We start from the raw sequence: 23,223 nt of genomic DNA, 5'->3' as shown, positions 1-23,223 counted from the left end.
TCTGCCCAAAAGAAGTATATATATACTATAGGTTGAAATACACCATAAGTCCTATGCTCTTAATAAATTTAGAATTTAGTTTTTATTTTATTTCTAGGATTTTAGTCTCTCTACTTTTCAGATTTCAAAATGCAAAGCCAATTATTAATGTCGTAACCATTTTTTGAAAAACGGGAATCGATTTGGATTTTGAAAATGAACACAAAAGACGGGAGTCGCCACCGATCCTTTTTGACTAGGTGTGATCGGGTCACCTCGTTAAAGTGGTTGTTTTTAATAAATAACTTGATTTATTTAAACAACAATTTTGGTCTCATAAATCAAGAAAATAGGTTCGAGAGTCGGTTCGCATACGAGGAAGGATTAGCACCCTCGTCGCCCCAAATTGGTACCTAGTTGATTAATTAGTGTCTTAGTGTCGAAGATTGAAAACTTGGAAGACTTTTGAAATACGATCCCTCTTTATAAAGAAAATGCTTAAATATTAAAGATCTTCTCATCTCAAATATGAAATGTCATATCCAGTGAGTTAGGACACAAACATCTAGAATTTTCGAGAGCGAGCTTGCCTTTTGTAAAATCTGTGTATTTTAAAGGGTATTCGATTATTTAGAGTGAATGAGAGAAATTGAAACCCAATAAGTTGGGGCACGTTTTCTCGAATTTTCAAACACCGAATATTGCCTTTATTCCAAAACAAATTCTTATTTCGAGATGACAAAATGTCATACCCAGTAAGTTAGGGCACAACACTTTGCATCTTCGAGAATAAGCATTTTCAAAACTCGTATAATGATTTAAAAAGAATATATTCCGTTATTTAGGTTAAATGAGAAAAGTCGAAACCCAGTAAGTTAGGGCATGATTATCTCGAATTACCTAATACAGGATATTGCTTTTATGAAAGAATTGTTTGAATATATTAAGTGACAAAATATAACGTGATTTATAAAAGTAAATTTTGGTATTAATAATAATGTATAATAATGAGCGTGACGATATCAAAATAATAATGTGAGCAATTACATAAAAATGAAATAATAGCAAGCCTAGTAATGTGTAAATATAGACAAACGCATGAGGAAAATAAAACCATTGAATAAAAATGCATATAACATGACAAAAGAAAATGGCAATGATGACGAAAACAATAATAATAGCAATAGTATAAAACGATAATAATACATATGGTATTGAAATATATAATAATGGAAACAAAACAAACAAAACAAACAAAAAATATATGATATATTAAAAATATAATGGATATATATATATGAAATGAGTACATAATAGTCATAAAATATACATAATAGAATGTACTAGAGTGATCATGAAATTGGGCTGACTACCAAGGCCCGCCTCAAAAATGGGAGAGTTTGGGTAAAATATAGGCCGAAAAATGGGCTTGGGCAAAAAACGAGGTCTGTTTAAAAACGGGCAGACCTCAGTAAGAGTTTTTGGTTCTGGGCAGCCCTACCTACCAATTATATATTAATATATTTTTGTTTTTATTTTTAATTATTTTAAATTTTAATATAACTATTTTTATTATATTGTTAATTTGTGTATTGTTTTAAGAATTGTTTTAGTATTATTTTTATTTGTTTTAATATTTATTTTATGTTTTAAATATATTTGATTTATTATATTTTTAAATTTTTTATTTAATAAAATAAGAAAAAAAATTAATATGGGTTGGGGTTAAAAGGCTGGGCTCGAGCTTAGTAATTTTATTTCGAGTAGGGCTTGGGTAAAATTTTAGGCCCATATTTGGCGGCAGGCCGAGCCTAGTAGACAGACCTAAAATTTTACTTGGGCCCTACCGAACCCGACCCAGCCCGCCCATGATCACCTCTAGAATGTACAAACAATATGATATTTACAATGTATATGTACATAATATATATGATATGTATAATATTAATATACATGTGCATAATATGGAGTATTATATATATATATATATATATTAGAAGGATGTATGTATGATATACAAATGCATTAACAAAACAATAATACCAAAAATTAATAATAATATATAAATGTAGACGTATATGTGTATGTTAAAGATATATACACATATAATAATACATACACTAACATTATTATTAAATATAATGGGGTAAAATAGATATAACATATCTGCGTATAGTATGGTATTTAAATGCGTATACATGAAATATATATTGGGAATAATAATAATATATAAACATATAAAATATATATATAAGTGTTAAATGGAAAATAAAAGATTACTAAATAATAGTATAAACATGCTAATAATAACAATGAGAATAATAAATAAAATGATAAATAATATTTAGAAAATAAAAAGGGCAAAATAATATAAAAAACGATTAAATATGAAAAAGGACTGAATTCGAAACAAAATGAAGTTTCGGGGTCGATTAAAAAATAATAAATGAGAAATGGACTAATTTGAAAAGCAGCATCATGCGGAGGGCCAAAAGGGAAATTTTCCCGAGCCCTTAAAACGCATCACTGAAGGGAGGGCCAAATCGCAATACGCAACAAACTTCTGGGTTAATTTAAAATAAATAAGAACTTGATTGCAAAATGTACAAAAAGCGGAAGGACTGCGCAAGCAATTAGACCATGCTTGCAAAACACGCAGATCCTTGAGGCGGGGCAGGTCGGGTCGTGGATCGAATTAAGCTAAACGACGTCGTTTTGGGTCTTGAATGCACGCCCAAAACGACGTCGCATCGGGCCTTTAAAAGTCAAGTTTTTTTTGAAACTTCATTTTTCATTCCTTCCAGCAAAAAAATGGCTGAAAACCTCTCTCCCTCTCTCCTTTCTCTGCAGCGAGCCCAAAAATCGGCGAGGAGCCAAATCCGTCGTCGTTCGGCTTGCCACCGCAGTACACGGTGGCGAAAATCCTCCGGTATGATTTTTTTATATTTTTTTGCTGTATTTTAGTGCTTATGAATATGTATGTATATATTATTTTTAGTGTAAATCAAACGAAAAAAATACTTAGAAAATAGATCCGAAAGAGAATAGTTAAACCTTGCCTTGCGCTTCTTTGAACTCCCTTCAATTTTTCGTTGCGACTTTATGCTTATGTTTTCGATCTGTTTTTGTTTTTTGGTCTAATTTTGCTTATTATTTTTACTGAAAAATGCCCGAGTGACTACATGGTTTTTGGATTTGGCTTTTAAATAGCCATTATATTTCTTTGTTTTGCTTTATGTCACTTCCCGTTTAATGCTTGCAGGAGCGCAACTTGGACGACGGTGGGGCGGTGCTGCAGGCGTCGGTGGATGGGACAGGGGTCAGAGGCTGAACGGCTAGGGTTTTAGATATTCTTTCATTTTTCTTTTTCTATTTTGTGTTTGGGCTATGTGGGTTTAGTAGGTTTTGGGTAGGTTATTTGTGTTGGGTTTGGGATTCTGTTAGGTTTAGTGGGTTGTTTAGTGGGTATTTAGGGGTTAGTGGGTTTTATTTGGGCCCCAAAATTGGGCTGTACAGCTGCCCCTCTTTGCTTGTTGTCGTGTAACGAGAACAAAGCAAAGACTTAAGAAAGACCAATTTTGCCTGGTCGCTGAGTCTTGACTTCTTTGGTGCTCTTATTCTTCAGGTAGCTTCATTCCAGTCTACTGCGGCTCGTCACTTTACTCCGCTCCATTGCAACTTCGGAGAAACAAGACTTGTGATTTGTAGTCTCAATCTGTTCCTTCGCAACTTCAAGGAGATAAGATTCGCTAGCTTCAGTCTGCTCCACTGCAGTTTCAAGGAGGTAAGACATGTGACTTCAATCTACTCCGTTGAAACTTCGAGGAGATCTGTTGTGGCTTCTAACCTCTCCAGTGCCATTTTAAGGAGAAGAGATTTGTAATTTCTAGCCTGTTACCCTACGGTTTAGGGGGTTAAGGCTCACCGTTTTTTATCTGCTCCACTACTGCTTAGGGAGGTAAGATCTATAAATTCAGCCTGTTACCCTACTGCTTAGGGGTTTAAGGCTCTTTTACCTTCAATCTGTTTCTCTGCTACTGAGGGAGATAAGATCTGCAATTCTGTCTATTACCCTACTGCTTAGGGGTTTAAGACCTATCGCATTCGATCTGTTTCCCCATTACTTAGGGTGATAAGATCTTCAAAATTCAGCTTGTTACCCTACTGCTTAGGGGTTAAAGCTCGACCTGTTTCCCTACTGCTTAGGGGTTTAGATCTGTAAATTCAACCTGTTACCCTACTGCTTAGGGGTTTAAGGTTTGAAAATTTGGCTTGTTACCCTATTGCTTAGGGGGTTGAAGCCCATCACTTTCGATTTGTTTCCCTACTGCTTAGGGGGTAAGATCTGTAAATCTTCAGTCTACTCCACTGCGACTTCAGGGAGATGAGACTTGCTGGATTCGATCTGTTCCATGCAACTTCAGGGAGACAAGATCCGTAATTTTCAGCCTATTACCCTACTGCTTAGGGGGGCTAAGGTCTGTAAATTTAACCTGTTACCCTACTGCTTAGGGGTTTAAGGTTTGGTGAATTCACTGATTCTAGGGACATGACCTGTAGAATCAACTCCATGTATTTATGCTTATGCCAAAGAATTAGGATGCTATGATTAAAGTGAATCAAATGCTCCTAATTAGATACATTATGAATGATCTATGAATGTATGAATGCAGCATGTTGTGAGCGTGAATCCTTGTTTAGGCTGCCATTACTCTTTGTTCATCAAGGTTCCTTCACTGAAATGGTACCCTGCCTTTTTGTTCAGCTCCAATTTGAACAGAAGACCTGAAGAGGTAGTCCCAATTTAAACTCTTTCTTCTCAGATGTTTTCGATCTTTGAGTTTAGTTAGTTCTAAAAAAATACTCCTGTTTCATGTTCCTGTACTATTTAGAAACTTTCAGAGTAATATACAGAACTCTTTTTGCGAAAATGGCTCTAGTCAATTAGTCCATCATTTCAATGCAAAATGCTTGAAAAAGATCATAACAATGACAAAACTGAAATTTATCAAAAATAACATTTGAAGGGAATAGATTAATCACAGTCAACAAACATTGCTGGAATACAAAATGAATAAAAGGGAATAGGTGCCCCAGATATCGCAGCGTGAGTTTCTCTGTACTGACTTCTTGAGGACTCCTTTTTTGCCCAATATATGTTTAGGGGATCTAGAGTACTCTTGCAGATGTCCCAAGATGTAACATCTCTCATCCTTGTTAATTTAGGTACCATAAGACCATCACATGCCCCACCTTTGATCAAAATTTGAATCGCCCTTTACGGGTTTTCAATTCAAAATCCTTTTGGTCTCAAGGTGCTCTTTGCGAGTTTTCACCTTGGCCTCTCCCTTTTTTTTTTTTAGGCGAAGTATTTATTAACCGAATCCGAATTCACGGGATTGGATAAAGTTTTGCCATCCATTTCAGCCAATATCAATGCTCCGCCAGAAAAGGCTTTCTTCACCACATAAGGCCCTTCCCAATTTGGCATCCATTTTCCTCTGAAGTCCTTTTGTATAGGCAGGATCTTTTTCAGTACTAGGTCTCCTTCGTGGAACTCTCTAGGACGAACCTTTTTGTTGTAAGCTCGCACCATTCACTTTTGGTACATCTGACCATGGCGAATAGCCCGTAGCCTCTTTTCTTCAATCAAATTCAACTGATCGTATCGGGACTGGATCCATTCTGCTTCATCCAACTTTACTTCTGACAAAACTCTGAGGGAAGGAATCTCGACCTCAATAGGTAAAACTGCCTCCATCCCATAAACTAATGAGAAAGGCGTTGCCCCAGTAGAAGTTCTGATAGACGTTCGATAAGCATAGAGGGCGAATGGTAGCTTCTCATGCCAATCTTTATAAGTTTCTGTCATCTTTCCTACAATCTTCTTGATGTTCTTATTGGCTGCTTCGACTGAACCTTTCATCTTCGAGCGATACGGTGACGAGTTGTGATGTCTGATCTTGAAATGACTGCAGACATCCGCTATCGTGCTGTTGTTCAAATTCAATGCATTGTTAGATATGATCCTTCCCGGCATTCCGTATCGACAGATGATTTCCTTTTTCAAGAACTTGCTAACTGCTGATTTAGTGACATTGGCATATGAAGCGGCCTCCACCCATTTGGTGAAATAATCGATGACCACAAAGATGAAACGATGCCCATTTGAAGCTTTTGGTGAAATTGGCCCAATCACATCCATGCCCCACATCGAAAAAGGCCATCGCGAAGTCATGACATGCAGAGGTGAGGGAGGTAAATTAATCTTGTCTCCATAGATTTGGCACTTATGACATCTTTTGGCGTAGTTAATACAGTCTCCTTCCATGGTGGACCAATAATAACCGAACCTCATAATTTGCCTGGCCATTGTAAAACCATTAGCATGTGTCCCACAGACGCCCTCATGGACTTCTTCCAAGATTTTCTTAGCCTCAATGGCGTCTACACATCTTAATAGTACCTGATCCTTTCTTCTTTTGTACAGGATTTCCCCATCTAAGACATAGTCACTGGCTAGTCTTCTTAACGTTCTTTTGTCGTTCTCAGTAGCTTGGTCGGGGTACTCGCGATTCTTCACATATCGTAGGATATCGTGGTACCAAGGGCGATCATCATTTTCCTCTTCTTCTTTGAGGTTGTAACAATGAGCCGGGGCCTCGTAAATGCTCATTTGGATTGGTTTCACATCCTCTGGTTGGTTCACCTTAATCATAGAAGCTAAAGTTGCTAGGGCGTCAGCCATCTGATTTTCTTCTCGTGGGAGGTAGTAGAAGATAATATCATCAAACTCTTTAATTAACTCAAGGATCAACCTCCGATAGTTGATCAATTTGGGGTCTCTTATCTCCCATTCACCTTTGAGTTGATAAATCACTAGGGCAGAATCTCCATATACCTCTAACACCTTGATTTTACATTCTATGGCCGCACGTATTCCCATGATGCATGCTTCGTATTCTGCCATATTGTTCGTGCAGTCAAAATTCAATTTACTAGTGAATGGATAATGATCTCCGTTCGGGGACACTAAAACTGCCCCGATTTCGTTACCCACGGTATTTGATGCTCCGTCAAAGTTTAGCTTCCAAAGGTGACCTTCTTAAGGGTCTTCTTTAGTGGTTGCTATGCACATTAGATCTTCATTTGGGAAATCAAAGTTCAGAGGCTCGTAGTCCTCTAGGGCTCTGCTGGCTAAGAAATCTGCTATCGCACTCCCTTTTACGGCCTTCTGGTTCACATAGACTATATCGAATTCAGAAAGTAGAATTTGCCATCGGGCCATTCTCTCGTTCAAGGCAGTCGACTCCATCAAGTACTTCAGAGGATCCATTTTAGAGATCAGCTAAGTTGTATGGTACAACATGTATTGTCTCGGTCTTCGGGTTGTCCAAATCAAGGCACAACACAACTTTTCAATGAACGAGTATCTCGTCTCACACTCAGTAAACTTTTTACTGAGGTAATATATCGCTCTTTCTTTCCTTCCCGATTCATCGTGTTGGCCAAGCATGCATCCCATAGAATTTTCAAATACCGTTAAATACAGTATCAGTGGCTTATCTGGATTAGGTGGTGTCAACACTGGGGCATTAGACAAATATTGCTTAACTTTGTCGAAGGTCTTCTGGCATTCCTCGTCCCAACCACCAAGGTTGTGTTTCTTAAGAAGACGGAATATGGGGTCACATTTCTCGGTTAGTTGTGAAATAAACCGAGTGATGTAATTTAGTCTTTCTAGGAATCTTCGAACTTCCTTCTGAGTGCGTGGTGGAGGTAACTCTTGTATGGCTTTGACTTTGTCTGGGTCAATCTCAATCCCTTTTCCACTGATCACGAATCCTAGCAGTTTTCCTGACCTGGCTCCGAAGGTACATTTTATGGGATTAAGTTTCAACTGGAATTTTCTCAACCTCAAAAATAATTTCCTCAAGACTTGCACATGCTCTTCTTCTGTCCGAGATTTGGCGATCATGTCGTCGACATAGACTTCAATTTCTTTATGCATCATATCATGAAATAGGGTTACCATGGCTCTCTGATATGTTGCTCCTGCATTTTTCAATCCGAATGGCATTACTTTATAGCAAAAGGTTCCCCACATGGTCACAAATGTGGTTTTATTCATGTCTTCGAGGATGCATCTTGATCGATTGTACCAGAAACCATCCATGAAGGAGAAGAGTGAGTAACTGCCGTGTTGTCCACTAAGGTGTCGATATGAGGCAACGGAAATTATCTTTCGGTGGCCTTGTTTAAGTCTCTGTAGTCTACACACATCCGTACCTTTCCATCTTTTTTAGGGACGGGGACGATGTTGGCTACCCATTCCGAGTACTTAACTACTTGTAAGAAACCAGCATCAAATTGCTTCTTGACTTCCTCTTTTATCTTCAACAGAACATCGGGCCACATCCTTCAAAGCTTTTGCTGAACTGGCTTGCATTCTTCTTTGATGGGGAGTCTGTGTACCACAATGTCAGTACTTAGCCTAGGCATATCCTAATATGACCATGGAAAGACATCTTTAAACTCTTGGAGTAACTCAATAAGGTCCCGCTTTGTCTTTGTGGTGATGCAAGCTCCGATCTTTACTTCTCTCCTTTCTAGTTCATCTCCCAAGTTTACGACTTCTACGGTCTCTTTGTGGGGTAGAATCTATTTCTCCTCGTGTTCTACCATTCTTAACAAATCAGGGGATAAGTTACAGTCTCCGTCATCCTCAAAATCTTGGGATCCCTCCAGACACATATCTCGCTCAAAAGGAGATTTTGAATTAGTAGCAACGTCACTCGCATCATTGATATCTGGAGACCTGTTGTAGGTGTGAAGGAAGATGCAAAGAACAAGAGAATCTAAGAACAATGATATGTTTGGTATGATCACGAATGAAAGAATAAAAGTATATTTGCACGGAATAAGTCAAAAGGATGCATTTCATTGAAATAACGATTTCGAACATAAGTCTATTTCACAAAATGACACTTGTTACTCCTAGGCCTAGAGCAATAAGTGTGTTTTGGACATTACTCGGAGTTAGTTCTAAAGACTACAGGAATCTCTTCTGCAGTCCAATTATTCAGAACACTTCCCGGCTCATAGGGGCGAATGCTTGACAAATTCTCTACCCCCGTCCCTTCTTCATATGTGGCGTTGATGTCCAAACTCTCCATCATTCCTTCCAAGATTTCCTTTCCCGACATCTTTCGCTCAGAGTGAATGACCCCTCCAGACACAAAAGTCTTCGATATATGGGGGAAGATCATTGGTTCCCATTCGATTTCTCCCCCGCTCAATCGCACTCTCCTTCTTTCTTGCTTCTTCTCAAGTTCCTTCTTTCTTTGTTTCATGTCCGGCTTAAACCCTAACCCAAAACGGTCTTGTCTGTCCTTCATCCTTGGTACATTAATCCTTCCCTGGAGGTATCTCCTGAGTCCTCTTCCGGGTAGAGCCCCCTTTCCAACAGTTAACCGTAGTCCCATTCTTGTAGTCTCAGATAACCTGGGCATTGGAATCTTATTTCCTTCGACGATGAACGTTGCGTTCACAAACTCTAAAGATTGAAAAGAGCACTCGATCGCTTCATCATTTGTCTCCAGATATGGGGCATCACTAGTTATTGCAGCGATGATGTCCTCTTCAGCATTGATTGTTACTAACCGACCTTCGGTCATTAATTTCAACTTTTGATGCAGCGATGAAGGGACTGCCCCCGCTGAGTGTATCCATGGCCTCCCCAATAGGCAATTGTACGAAGGCTTAATGTCCATGACCAAGAAATCTACCTCGTATGTGCTCGGCCCGATTAAGAGGGGTACTTCAATTCTCCCCATTACCCTCCTTTTCGTACCATCAAATGCTATTACTACACTTTGGCATGTCTTCATATGGGAACTATCCACTGGCAACCTACTCAGCGTAGATAGGGCTAGGACATTCAGTGCAGACCCATTGTCAATCAATACCCCCGGTAACGTATACCCTTTACAGCGAGTCGTGATATGCAAAGCTTTAGTTGACCCTCGGCCCCCCTGGCGGTACCTCATCGTCATTGAAGAATATGAAGTTGTCGGCACTTATATTGTTGACTAAGCGGTCTAGTTTATTTACAGAGATATCGTTAGCAACATAAGTTTCATTCAGCACCTTCATCAACGCTCTGCGATGAGTTTCGAAACTTAAAAGTAAGGCCAGTACCGATATACGCGCTGGCTGTTTGTGCAACTGTTCTACGACACTATATTCGCTGTGCTTTAGGAATTTTAAGAATTTCTTGGCTTCTTTTTCAGTCACTGATTCATTAACAGTTGGTTCATGCCCTGTCGGCTTCTCTTTCTTTTGCTCAATTGCTAATGATTTTTCTTTAACCTGCTCGACTTTTGTATTTGGGGTATAACGCCTTCCACTGCGCGTATAAAAACCTTCGTCTTGAACTTCCTCTGATGCATTAATCGGGGTCTCCTCTCCCGGGAATGTCACATTGCAGCTATAATTCCACGGTACCCTTTCGCTATCTTTATAAGGAAAAGCAACGGGCTTTTGGATCACGACCTTTGGCGCAACTCGTGCCCCAGCTTCATTCATTCTCGGACGTGATATGATAACCACTGGGTGGTTGACTTTGTGAACATCCTTCATCGACCCCTCTTCGGAGGCACACACATCTGTTTCTCCTGGGCTCCCGACATATTTGAAGAATTCTAGCTCCTTATTATCCATCAATCCTTATATTAAAGCCCTGAATTGGCTGCATTTTTGGATCTCGTGATCCTCTTGATTATGGAACTCACAATAATTCTTCGCTTCTCGAGGCCTGACCCCCAAATTCTGTGCTATCAAACCTCTTTCTACCATTTTCTTCCATACTTCTTTCAACGGGGTATTCACTTCTGCAATATTCATCTTAATTTCTTTCCCCGAACTCTCAATTATCGCATTTATTCCATTATCCCCATGGTTAGGTAATGGATTCTTGGCACTGGATGTATCATCAAATTTCACAATCCCCATGTTGATGAGTCTCTCAACCAATTTTTTTAAAGTGGTACAGTTTTCTATCGAGTGTCCTGTGGCTCCCGTATGGTATTCGCATTGGGCATTTGTGTCATACCATTTGGGGTATGGAGGTTGCATTGGCTTTAGATAGAAGGGAGACACGACATGTGCATCAAATAAACTCTGGTATAACTCCTTGTACGTCATTGGAATGGGCGTAAATTGAAGTTTCTCCCTATTTTGTTTTGTGTTGGGCTCTTGTCTGGGTGGGCTCTGCTGTCCAGTAGTTGTCGACCTTGGTTGGCTTACAGTGATCTATTTCAAATATGAGCTCACATTATTCACCTCGTGCTCTTTCTTTCTCGGCGCTGACCTCTTAGCGTTTTCCCCAGCCTCTATTTTCCCACATCTTATGGCATTTTCTATCATTTCTCCAGACATTACTATGTCCGAAAAACTCTTGGTTGCGCTACCCAGCATGTGGTTAATAAAAGGTGCCTTCAGGGTATTGATGAAGAGCATAGTGGTTTCCTTTTCCAACAGAGGGGGTTGGACCTGTGTGGCCACTTCTCTCCATCGCTGGGCGTACTGCCTAAAGCTCTCATTATGCTTCTTCTCCATATTCTATAAAGTGATTCTATCGGGGCTATATACGCCACATGACCGCATCGCTTCATGAAGGCTTGTGCTAAATCTTTCCATGAACTGATCTGGGCGCGACTCAGTTGGTTGTACCATCTAGAAGCGGCCCCAACCAGACTTTCTTGGAAGCAGTGAATTAATAGCTGGTCATTGTTGACATGGCCCACCATTCGTCTGCAGAACATAGTGATGTGAGCTTCGGGACAGCTAGTCCCGTTGTATTTCTCAAATTCCGGAGTTTTAAACTTGGGAGGGAGTACCAGGTCCGGAACCAAACTTAATTCCTTAGCGTCGATTCCACCACGATAGTCGGTGTTTTCCATTTCTTTAAATTTTTCTTCCAACCATCTACACCTTTCTTCAAGCTCTCTCGGGAGTTCTACCCTTGTCTTTTCTGCTTCTATTACTTCATCGAGATTGAGGACCACAGGGTTGGTTGGATTGTCCCCCAGATTAGAGCCTGAGCCGGCCAGATAATTCATCAGTGCAGAAACACCAGCCTGAAATGGTTGGGGCCTAATCGTGACCGATGGCCTTCTTGGGTACATGTCAGGTTGTGTCTGAATGTCTGCTGAGGCAAAACCCGGAGGGTAGGTAGGATCTTCATTATCTTCTTCCGCATTGACCAAAGGGCTTTTCCCCTTTTCTAATCCGTCAGCCAATAGACGAGTTAATTGGTCCATCATGCTTTTCTGGGACTCCAACATGTGGTCCCTCATATCCTGCTAGATTTTGGCAAGCTGTTCTTGCATACATGCTTGTAATTGATCCTGCATCTCATTTTGCATTTGTTCCAATCTCTCTAACCTTTGGTCCATTGTCCTTGTTTTTTCCCTTGTACCGTAACGATGTTCCAGGGTAACTGCCATGATTTTTAGGGTTTCTTGTGAGTTTTAGTGCATATGATGCAATGCTGATGCATGAATGCAGTGAATGCGATGAATGCAAAAAAAAAAGCGTTGATTCCAATTCGATTTCATTAGAGTGACTTTTCTAGAAAACAAGTTTCTTTACATAAAATAGATTACATATAAGGCTTGACCCTGATGCTTAAGGCCTTGACTTGCCTAAGAAGCCAAGCTAGCCTTTGTCCTCGGTCCGATTCTAACTCATATTTTAAACTCAGCACATCGGCTTGTACTGCTAATGTTTGCAAGTGATCAGCCACTTCTCACACTTGAGTCAAAGCTTCGCTCATGACGTAGTCCCTGCTTCTGACTTGGTCTTGAGATTGATGAAGTTGCTCCTTCCATCGCTCGTTGTTTACCTCGAGGAGTTCTATCTGAAGTTCACGATTTTGCAGCGCTATTTTGAATTCTTCTATATTCTCTTTTAATTCTTCGATTCTGTTCTGACTAGCTTTCAACTCGATTACAAAATTACGCGAGCGATACTGATACAATGACCTTTCTAACTCTGATACCCGAATTTTTAACCCTTCTTTCTCATTCTGGCTTTCTACCAAACTTCTTTTCAGAGCACCTTCTCGAGCTTGAGCACCGCGAAATTTTTCCTCCCACTAGTTGGCTTTGTTTTGTTCTTCCTTAACTTCATGTCGCCATTGTTCGGATGTTTTTCCTAACCCAGCGGTTCTCATTGATCTGCGCAGCTTCTTATAGTCCGTTTTCAAACTGTCTAAGTCCTCTTCGGCCTTATTTTTCCCTTTTTTGAGTTTTTCAGCTTTTAGTTTCTGGACATCGACATCTAACCCTAACTGCATCTTTTCTTCTTCCAATTGCTCGATCCTTTTTTCTAGCTCCAGATTCTTTCTCTCAAAATCTTGCCTGATGATTTCTAGCTCAGATGGGATTACTTTCAGGTGCTCTTCTATCGACTGAGGATTCCCTGGATCTGATGTAGGGATGTTGTCGTTAATCCTCTGATTCCACCATTGGTCGTACTCAGGAGTAGTCATGGGATTGGCAGCAAACTTCTTCATTCTACGAGTCTGGTTCCAGGCATTTGATATCTCGCGAACTTTCTTTTTGTAATTATTCCCTGTGAACACGAACTCGCACTGGGTTAACCCGCATGTTGGTGGTGTAAACTGTCTGGATCTGTATTATCGCAATGCAAGTAGAGGAGCATACTCGACGGCCCCCCATACTCCTAACAAGGGAACCCAATCGAAGTCTCCGCGTCGGTATAATATTTCATTAGGAACCATCCACGGGGCTCTCCATTCAACATCTTCTTCTTGCAGATTCTGGAGCACCATCATCCAATTTTCTTCTGTCACATCATCTCGCCTCGGTGTAGCCACTAACTCTTTCAGCGGAGAGTAATTTTCAGAGAAGATGATTTACGTGACCTTTTCCACTTTCCAAAAATGGTTGTGGAACCAGGATAGCAAGAGCTGTGCACATCCAATAAATATCTCTTCGCCTGCTCTTCTACAAACATTTAATGATCTGAAAGTTTCAGCCAAGATTGCGGGTACAGGTGTGGTTCCTTTACCAAGCTCGTCGAAAAGGTAAACAATGACCTCGTCTACATGCCCCAAAGCCTTGAGGAAGATGACCAGTCCATAAATGCTCAAGGCGAAGACATCTACCCTTTTCTTCACGTCAGGGTGCGCTAAGACTAGATCCCTCATGTTCCTCCAAGGAATGCATTTACAATCTCCTTTTTGTTTGATCCGGGTTATCACCCACTGTTTGCTCATCCCTGTGAGGTTCATTAACTTTTTGAAAATTTGGGGACGTTAGCGTGTCCGCATAAATTTCATCAACTTTGAACCTTTGGGCAATGGAGCAAGGTCGTGTATTCTTCTATAGTAGGTACCAAATCTACTTTCCAGAAGGTGAAGCAACTGTAAGTAGAATTCCAATATTGGGCAAGGGCTCGAAACAGGTGTTCATCTACCTTGACATCGAGAAGATAAGGTAAATCACCGTAATGACAATAGAATAGTTGTTTGACCACATCATCCCACTGACCCCAAATTTCTTTCATCTCTTAGAGATTATTCTGAGTTACGCTGATCCGAGTAAAATTCCACAATTCCGACACGTACCCCTCGGTAAGACTGTCACCTTTCTCTTGTTGTGTTGTCTCAGCCCATATCCGGACAGCCGCGTTGTCTTCTACTTTATCAAAAAACCCCTTTTCCATGATAAGCTATCTATTTAGGAACCGAATGCGAATCAACACCTTTTACAATAAAATGCCATGCAAATACAATCAAAGTAAAACAAAGAAAGTCAATAATTTATACGCAGTTCAAAGCAAACAAAAAATAATAAATATAGTACTTGCTCAGGTGACCACTAGGGTTTCGGAGTGGCTCTACCTAGGGCGGGTTCTTAAAGCTCGCTACATGGGGTTTAGTTCTAGAGTAAGGGTACCTGAACCAGCGGATTCCTCGATCTTCACCCATTATAGGCTCATACAGACCGAGTTTAGTTCAGGGGAATACATTTCCCTATGGCTGTACGGAGATGAAAATCTCACGAAGACATAGGTACGGATGTATCCCGAAAGCGATCCACTATCCTGCACGGAGGTGAAAACCTCACGAAGGAGTAGTTTCTCACTCCCACTTAAAGGGGTGTGACCACAGCGGCCATGCAATGCAATATGCAAAACTATTTAAAGACTCGAAACAACGCAGCAGGTATTGTACCACAAAAATAGCTGATGAAATGTAATGAAAGGATCGTATTTCCAAACCAATTTTTTAATTTTCGATAAAAAGACAAGAGTTAATCAACTTGTGGCTTGACTCTCTCATTCGTGTCCCCAGTGGAGTCGCCAAGCTGTCGTAACCATTTTTTGAAAAACGGGAATCGATTTGGATTTTGAAAATGAACACAAAAGACGGGAGTCGCCACCGATCCTTTTTGACTAGGTGTGATCGGGTCACCTCGTTAAAGTGGTTGTTTTTAATAAATAACTTGATTTATTTAAACAACAATTTTGGTCTACGCAAATCAAGAAAATAGGTTCGGGAGTCGGTTACGCACGAGGAAGGATTAGCACCCTCGATACGCCCCAAATTGGTACCTAGTTGATTAATTAGTGTCTTAGTGTCGAAGATTGAAAACTTGGAAGACTTTTGAAATACGATCCCTCTTTATAAAGAAAATGCTTAAATATTAAAGATCTTCTCGTCTCAAATATGAAATGTCATATCCAGTGAGTTAGGACACAACATCTTGAATTTTCGAGAGCGAGCTTGCCTTTTGTAAAATCTGTGTATTTTAAAGGGTATTCGATTATTTAGAGTGAACGAGAGAAATCGAAACCCAGTAAGTTAGGGCACGTTTTCTCGAATTTTCAAACACCGAATATTGCCTTTATTCCAAAACAAATTCTTATTTCGAGATGACAAAATGTCATACCCAGTAAGTTAGGGCACAACACTTCGCATCTTCGAGAATAAGCATTTTCAAAACTCGTATAATGATTTAAAAAGAATATATTCCGTTATTTAGGTTAAATGAGAAAAGTCGAAACCCAGTAAGTTAGAGCACGATTATCTCGAATTACCTAATACAGGATATTGCTTTTATGAAAGAATTGTTTGAATATATTGAGTGACAAAATATAACGTGATTTATAAAAGTAAATTTTGGTATTAATAATAATGTATAATAATGAGCGTGACGATATCAAAATAATAATGTGAGCAATTACATAAAAATGAAATAATAACAAGCCTAGTAATGTGTAAATATAGACAAACGCATGAGGAAAATAAAACCATCGAATAAAAATGCATATAACATGACAAAAGAAAAATGGCAATGATGCCGAAAACAATAATAATAGCAATAGTATAAAACGATAATAATACATATGGTATTGAAATATATATAATAATGGAAACAAAAAAACAAAACAAACAAAAAATATATGATATATTAAAATATACGGGATATATATATATGAAATGAGTACATAATAGTCATAAAAATACATAATAGAATGTACAAACAATATGATATTTACAATGTATATGTACATAATATATATGATATGTAAAATATTAATATACATGTGCATAATATGGAGTATATATATATATATATATATATATATATTAGAAGGATGTATGTAAGATATACAAATGCATTAACAAAACAATAATACCAAAATTAATAATAATATATAAATGTAGACGTATATGTATAGGTTAAAGATATATACACATATAATAATACATACACTAACATTATTATTAAATATAATGGGGCAAAATAGATATAACATATCTGGCGTATAGTATGGTATTTAAATGCGTATACATGAAATATATTTTGGGACTAATAATAATATATAAACATATAAAATATATATATAAGTGTTAAATGGAAAATAAAAGATTACTAAATAATAGTATAAACATGCTAATAATAACAATGAGAATAATAAATAAAATGATAAATAATATTTAGAAAATAAAAAGGGCAAAATAATATAAAAAGCGTATTAAATACGAAAAAGGACTGAATTGAAACAAAATGAAGTTTGGGGCCGATTAAAAATAATAAAGGAGAAATTGACTAATTTGAAAGCAGCATCATGCGGAGGGCCAAAGGAAATTTTCGAGCCCTTAAAACTCATCACTGAAGGGAGGGCCAAATCGCAATACGCGACAAACTTCTGGGTTAATTTAAAATAAGTAAGAACTTGATTGCAAAATGTAAAAAAAGCGGAAGGACTGCGCAAGCAATTAGACCATGCTTGCAAAAACACGCGGATCCTTCGGGCAGACGGGTCGGGTCGTGGATCGGGTCGCTAAACGACGTCGTTTTAGGTGCTGAATGCACGCCCCAAAACGACGTCGTACCGGGGGCCTTTAAAAGTCAAGTTTTTTTTTTGAAACTTCATTTTTCATTCCTTCCAGCAAAAAAAAGGGCTGAAAACCTCTCTCCGTCTCTCCTTTCTTTGCAGCGAGCCCAGAAACCGGCGAGGAGTTGACCGTCCGCCGCCGTGTCGTCCGCCATGCCGGCCACCATACACGGTGGCCGGAAATCCCTCTAGGTATGATTTTTTTTATATTTTTTTTGATGTATTTTAGTGCTTATGAATATGTATGTATATATTATTTTTAGTGTAAATCAAACGAAAAAAATACTTAGAAAATAGATCCGAAAGAGAATAGTTAAACCTTGCCTTGCACTTCTTTGAACTCCCTTCGATTTTTCGTTGCGACTTTATGCCTATGTTTTCGATCTGTTTTTGTTTTTTGGTCTAATGTTGCTTATTATTTTTACTGAAAAATGCCCGAGTGACTACATGGTTTTTGGATTTGGCTTTTAAATAGCCATTACATTTCTTTGTTTTGCTTTATGTCACTTCCCGTTTAATGCTTGCAGGAGCGTAACTTGGATGATGGTGGGCGATCTTTGCAGCGTCGGTGGATGGGACAGGGGTCAGAGGCTGAACGGCTAGGGTTTTAGATTTTCTTTCATATTTCTTTTTCTATTTTGTGTTTGGGCCATGTGGGTTTAGTGGGTTTTGGGTAGGTTATTTGTGTTGGGTTTGGGATTCTGTTAGGTTTAATGGGTTGTTTAGTGGGTATTTAGGGGTTAGTTGGTTTTATTTGGGCCCCAAAATTGGGCTGTACAATTAATATTGTTAATTTTCTTATTAAATTTATTGGTGTCACATTTTGAAATGAAAAGAATACTCATTCAGTATCCATGTAACTAAAACAATGACATTTTAATGAACCTAAATTTAACAAATTAATGTTAATAGTTGGACTTGAATTTTGAAATCTAAAAAGTAAGGACCAAAATTCTAAAAATAAAGGTATCGGAACTAAATTCCAAATTTACGAAATGTACATGAACTTATAGCATATTTTAAACTGTAATTATATATTCTAGTTCTTCAATTTCTTCATATATATCCATGTTGAATTCACATCAAATATAAACTCGAATATGAATGCAAGGTTACATTCAAATTTTTTAGAGTGTGTTTGGACACCATAAAATAATTAGATGGACGTGTAATTACCAGAATAGTATTTACACCCCCTTATAATTAGAATTACATTCCTTTACTATAGCAAAACAGGTTTTTAGCGGCGTTTTTTTGGCATTTAGCGGTGTTTATAAGCACCGCGAAAAAATGCCGCTAACATTTTGTACATAAACGCCGCTAAAGAACGTGACCTTTAGCGGCGCTTTTTGGACAAACGCCGCTAAAAATATATGTTCTTTTACGGTATTTTTTGTACAAACGCCGCTAAAAATATATGTTCTTTTGCGGCATTTTTTGTGAAAACGCCACTAATTTTAGCATATTTCTAATATCCAATTCCATTCATATTCAATCCTTCCTACAACATCAAATCCAACCAATAACAGCAAATCTAAATGATACTTCAAGCAACATCAAATCCAACCAATAACAGCAAATCTAAATGGTAATTCAAAAATTCAATAAAAGATATATTTATAAATGAAATAACAAAATATTCTTATAGTAATGTTAAAAGTTATATTGTTAAAACATTCTTACAATAAGGAAATAAACGTCTAAAATGGTGGCTTCGGATTTCTTTGAAACATCGCATCATATTCAAGTCAGAAGGTGGAGTTCGTTGTATTTTCTGTTTTGCTCTGCTTCCCTCGCTGCTGCCTCCTCTTTAAGTGATGCTGCATCCGCTTTAAGTTAAGCAATTTGTTCACCTGTGCTCACTTGCATCTAAGCCATCTGATCTGTTAACCTCTGAACTTTAGCTTGAGCTTGACTCCTCGAAGGCATGTATTACTGCGAGCTGGATCCAAAATATTGGGTTGGGTTAACACCAGATCCTTGAATTCAAACCCGATCATACCTTTCAAGACCCAAAACTTCAGTAATAATTCTATTATCGATGTCCTCAAGATTAACAGAACTATCACTCGAAGCAATCGCTTCATACTTTTCCTTTTTATCCTTTAGTTTCTCCTAATAAATCAATAAAAGAGTTAGAAACAAAATATATAATAAAAACAAATGCAACATAACTTAACATTATTTAAAACTACTAACGATTTAATTAAACCATTATAATTAAACATTATAAATATTTACAATAAATCAAATTTTATTAAGTAAATATACCATAATTTTTCCAGCTTCTGAAGTCATTGGAGATCCATCTTTTTTCCTATGTGTAATGTCAAAAAGCTGAAGGCATCCAACTTTTTGACCGGACGAGAGTTCCTACAATATAGTAGTAAAAATATTATTTAATAGAAAGTAATTAATATTTGACACAATTAATAAATTCAAACTACCTCGGCCTCAGCTACACAAGCAAAACTTTTCGACCTTGCTGTATGCATGAATTTTTGTTTTTGCCTGCTGCTTGTACCAACTCGCTCACGGTCCTACATTATGAAATTATAATTACGTATATAGTAAATACTATAGACCGAAATAATTATAAGAGTTTGGAAGTCTGTAATACCTCTTCTTTCTTTGAATTCCAGAATTTAACCGCATCTTCCCATTGGTGGTACCTCAGCATCCCCGACGGGACATTTCACAATTTCTCTTCGAGGCTTATATATTTCTTAAAATATTCTTTCTTTAAAGTGCTTTTATGGTCTCTCCATTTTTTTCCAATACCTTCTTGATATAAGTGTTCGAGACCTCCAAAGCAAATCTCTCCTAAAAAAACACAAGTTTAGAAAGTAAATATAAATGAAACTTAAACTAAAGTATTATAAATTACATTCATGTTTTGTTACCTTAATATTATCGAGAGCTTGCTTTTTGTTACTATCAGGCATTTGATGCCATGATTCGTAGTTGATAGGCAACATATTGGCATTTCGTGCTATAATACCCAAACTACTAAAAGTCGAGCTTCTGATCCAACAAGCTGACCAAGATTGTTTCTAGATACTTTGACACGCTCGACAGGAGTTAACTCATATAAATCTTTAAGCAGCGTAAGTCATCGACCTATACTCGCCCCACCACTTTCAGCTGAAAAATGGTATATTATAATATAAGAATTTGAAAAAGAAATCAATAATAAAAGTCAACACACATGTAAATTAAATTTAACATTACTTTGAGTTTTTGCAGACTTGTCAGGTGTTTCTGAAACATTCGAAGATCCAATGGCAGTCTGTTGTTCACTATTTGCTGCTTCCGAATTTGGAGTATTCTAAACAATACTTAAAAAATGTAAATTGGATGGTAGAGTCGATTAAATTGGATGGCAAATTAAATTATACCTACAAACAATGAACAACCATGAAATTAAAAAATAATCTAAGGATAAACAACAATTAAATAAGTTAAAAACATGATCCATTAATGTATTTTCAAAAATAAACAATATTAATGATCAAAACACACATAGATTTGATGATAATGTTTTCCAATAAGGGGAACACGATTTGATTATAATTAATACCACATGCAGAAAACAAATGGTTAAACATGAGGTCTTACAACTCTTTAAGGAGCCTGCAAATTGGTTTTAACAAAATCCAAGCGGGTCTCTAATAAAAGACTACAATGGTTGCAAAACTAGCTTTTTTCTTTTCCAGTTACCCATAGATGATCTTTATAATCTTAAATTTCTTAAACATTGATTACAAATTTAACATTTCTATTTAGAAATTATTATGGCTAGTGATTATTGTAAATCACTATTATAACAGAGATTGACATCACATAGAATTTTCACAAAATTTCCATGCACGATAGGAGATACAAAATATACCATAAAATGTAATTTGTTTACGGCACTTGACCTCACATCGAAAGAGTTTCATCATATCATGAAACGGCCATGGATATCACCATAGGCGGTTCTGGATTTGTTGACGAGTTGTACATTCGGCTCCTCAATGAGAATTTCTTTTACCTGTAACATTTTGTAGAATAAAAAGCCTTCAGATAAATCACACAAATAATAAACCTTCACGTAAAATAAAAACCGACATTCTGCAATGAATGACATAGAAACTAGATACTAAAGTTAAGCATATGAATCTGCAATCAATTAAAATCCCCATATTCCCAAGAAATGCCAATTATTCAGGTTTTGGAAGCTTTGTTTTCATGAAATAAAACAACAACAACAATAATAATAACTCAGTTATGGGAAAATTCTTTTCATAAAAGAAATTAAGCAATATAAATTTTAAAAATAATAAGAATAATAAAATGCATAGATGACATAAGTTTCAAGTACAGACATGAACTAGATATTTTTCTTGCATTTCTTGATTCATTTCAAAAAAGTTTTAAACTTAATTCTACCATATCAAACATCCATTCTTTCAATTTCATCTAATTTCTCAATCACCAAAAGAAGCCACACAAACCCTAGTCTTAAATTAATATGTTAAATGTTGTGAAGTATGGAATAAATGGGATGTTGTTGGTAAAGATAGGTTGGAAATGAGTTGGAGTTTAGCATAGATTTCTGCTTAACTTGGACAACAAAATGGGAATATACCTCTTATTATCTAGAGTAAATTGTATAGAACACCATAGTTGAAAACTATCGACAAACCAGAATGCAATCATTACTTTCTCAAATCCAAACTCTAAGGCTGCTATAGGCATACCAATTGCATAAGCCTCTTTTGTAGAGAAGGAAACATATGTTATCCAAACCAGTGATTCTCCCTAAAGTACACATATTCAGCACATACTTGAATATAAATACTCATGTTGAATCTTCAGATTTGTTCAAACACACTAACATATCGGCCAATCCAATACCATACAATTCTATTTTGGACATGTACTAAGATTTAAAAAATATATATATATAAAAACTAAGATTGTTGCGAAACTAAAATCTGGGAAGTTAGATTTGAAATTCCTCCAAAACCCATAGGTTAAACAAAAAAGAAATCAAATTGTTCTCAAATCCACACCCATAGTCTTTGATCTTTTAAAATAAAAGAACAACTTACCTGAAATTTTACACTCCGATGAAGCAAACGAGAAAAGCGTCTGATTATACGAATTTGTTGCGATTAACCTACAAAACAGAAAAGCGATTCAAGTCAGATGTTGATTGAAACTTTTCAGAGTTAACAAATATACTTAGCTACTATGGAAAATGTATGTTACCTCGACAATAAGACTTCACCATGTATGCTGATTCTTTTGGGGGAAATTTAGGGATTAGGAAAAATTAGAGAACTGGGGAAATCTGTTTTGGGTCGGGGGGGAATTGCTAAGAGTTGGGCATGAGAGAAAGAAAACATTTTAGAAAAGAAAACGACGACGTTTCGGTTAAAAAAATTTTGACCATTCATGGCGCTTTCGAAAAGCGCCGCTAAAGCCAATCTCTTGCGGCGTTTATCCCTTAAATCTCCAATTAAAACGACGACGTTTTCATTAAACTATTATGTTTTTTGAGGCTTTTTTAAAAAAATTTAAAAACACCTAATCCCCTAAATCTCCAATTAAAACGATGCCATTTTCATTAAACTATTATGTTTTTTGCGGCGTTTTTTCAAGAAACGCCGCTAATCCCTTAAATCTCCAACTAAAACGATGCCATTTTCGTTAAACTACTACGTTTTTTTGCGGCATTTTTAACGCCGCTAATCCTCTAAATCTCCAATTAAAATGATGCCGTTTTTGTTAAACTATTATGTTTTTGCAGCGTTTTTT

Source organism: Gossypium arboreum, chromosome 3 (genome assembly GCF_025698485.1).
Source record: "Gossypium arboreum isolate Shixiya-1 chromosome 3, ASM2569848v2, whole genome shotgun sequence".
Lineage (NCBI taxonomy): Eukaryota > Viridiplantae > Streptophyta > Magnoliopsida > Malvales > Malvaceae > Gossypium > Gossypium arboreum.
The sequence above is the reverse complement of the archived record's forward strand: the minus strand, read 5'-3'. Positions refer to the sequence as shown.